The sequence below is a fragment of the Babylonia areolata genome, chromosome 23 (genome assembly GCF_041734735.1).
Source record: "Babylonia areolata isolate BAREFJ2019XMU chromosome 23, ASM4173473v1, whole genome shotgun sequence".
Taxonomy (NCBI): Eukaryota; Metazoa; Mollusca; class Gastropoda; order Neogastropoda; family Buccinidae; genus Babylonia; species Babylonia areolata.
In genome coordinates, this window is record NC_134898.1 from 32,334,936 (window position 1) to 32,337,435 (window position 2,500).

Consider the following 2,500-nt stretch of genomic DNA (forward strand, 5'->3'; position numbering starts at 1 on the left):
CCTGTAAACATCCATTAAAGCTTTAAAGAATTTAATGTGCATTAATTCCATATTTCCTGTTAAATTCGTTTTGCAAAAGGAAATTCCCATCATTGTTTACAAAGTGTGTAATGCAATGTATTCACTTGTCTATCCAATTCATATGCTTAATAGTGTTGTTTCCTATTCTAATGTTTTCATTATGAAACATTGGTTCAGAAAATAACTCAGTTGGCGATGTTGGTTTTACACGTTTGCAAAAGTGGTTGTATGCCATAAATACATGTCTCCAGAAAGGATTATTATCAACTTTATTTAAAGTGTAACTAGCGCCATATTTTTTTTCAAATTCAGTAAAAAAAAAAAAAAAATTTAAAAAAAGTGGGGGTGGGGGTGGGGGGATTATTCCATAGTGATATTCTTCTATTTATGTTTAGTATTTGTAAATTTTCTAATCTATGCAAGTTCAAGTGCTTCCATATATGTTCTGGTATCTGGAATCTGGAATATTCAACCCCCCATTTCTAATGTTCTTCGTTACTGATTTTCTACTGATTTTGTGTCGTTTACTTATTCAAAACACATTATCTGAAGATTGCTAATAAAATCGTCTGGTGGGTTTGGCAGTAGAATCCAGAGATGCATCAGATTAGATAGGATTAGTGATTTTAATACTGCAACTCTACCAAGATGAGTTATAATTCGTTTCATTCAAACATTGAAAAGTGCTATAATTTATGTGTTCTTTTCTGCGTAATTGACTTTTTCACAATCTTTCATGCTATCTGTGAACCATACTCCTAATATCTTGATTTTTTTTCTGGATTCCATTTTATGATTAAACGCTGCATATACCTTATTTTAGAAATCTTTCTGCATCCTAGCCATACAGCCTGCATTTATAAATAACCCTGTAACTTTTCAAAATTTATCAATCAAATAAATGGATCTTTCCAATTACATTTTGTCTCCGTTGTTCATTAACTGTGCATCATCTGCGAACTGAGAAATTTTATGCTCGTTATTGTTCATTATTATGCCTTTTATACCATTATCTTCTCTAATCATTATTGCTAATATTTTGACACAAAAAAATGAATAAGTAAGGGGAGAGCGTGTCTACCTGTCCAAATCCTCTTCCTATTGAGAACCAGTTGGATATTTGTCCATTGATTACTACTGCTGACTTTATATTTTTATGAAATATTTTTATCCACTTTTGTATGTTTTTCCCAAACCCATGTGCTTTTGAAACTTTGAATAAAAAATGCCAGTCTAAAGAGTCGAAAGCTTTTTCAAAATCTAAGCAGAGTAAGAGTCCTGGTTGACGTTTCGTGTCTAGATAGCAGATCACATCATATATTAATCCTGTGTTATCGCCAATATACCTGTTTACTATGAATCCTGTCTGATCCTCACTAATTAATTTTGAAAGAATCTGTTTAACCCTATTTGCTATGCATGCTGCTCCTATCTTATATAAAACATTCAATCATGAGATAGGTCTCCAATTAGTTATGTGCTCTTTTGATTTATCAGGCTTCGGGATGCAGATAATAAAACCTTCTTTCTGAGTAGCTGAGAGTTCTCCTTTTCTTAGTGAGTGATTCAGAGCCCCTACAGCAAGGAGACCTTATTTTTTCCAAAGGAATTTGTAGAACTGAGCTCCAAATCCATATGTGTCAGAGCTGTTTCCGTTTTTAAACTATTTTTTAGTGCCAGGCCTGCTTCATCTAAGGTTATTTCTCCCTCTAGCGAGTTGCTCTGTCACAGTCGGTGGAGAGCAAATCAGGGAGGTGGAGTCCTTCGTCTACTTAGGAAGCGTGGTTGACCAACAAGGAGGCACGGACCGAGACGTCAAAGCCAGAATCGGCAAAGCAAAGCTTTCATCATGCTCAAGAACATTTGGGCATCTGGAGCAATCAGTATGAAAACCAAACTCCGCATCTTCAACTCCAATGTGAAGTCAGTTCTGCTCTACGGATGCGAGACATGGCGGACAACACAGACGATGCAGCAGAAGATTCAGACATTCTTCAACACCTGTCTGAGGCGCATCTACAAGATCCGATGGCAGGAGAGATCCGAAACGAAGATCTGTAGGAGAGAGCGGAACAGGAACCAGTGGCCAAGCAGATACTGCGGAAGAAGTGGGGCTGGATCGGACACACCCTCAGGAAGCCAGCGTCCAGCTTCACACGCCAAGCCCTGACCTGGAACCCGCAGGGAAAGAGGAAGAGAGGCCGGCCTCGCAACAGCTGGAGGCGAGATACCGAGGCAGAGCTGAAGGAAGCAGCAAGGGACCAACTGGACTGGAATGGCCAGAACAGCCCAGAACAGAGTGCGATGGCGAGGGGTCGTCGATGGCCTATGCTCCACCGGGAGCGATGGGCATAATGAATGAATGAATGAATGAATGAGTTGCTCTTTTCTTGGGATAAATTGGGAAATTCCTTTACTAACTCACGAATTTCACATTCTTCTAATGCTCTCTTTGTGTATAACCTTCACCCACCACACC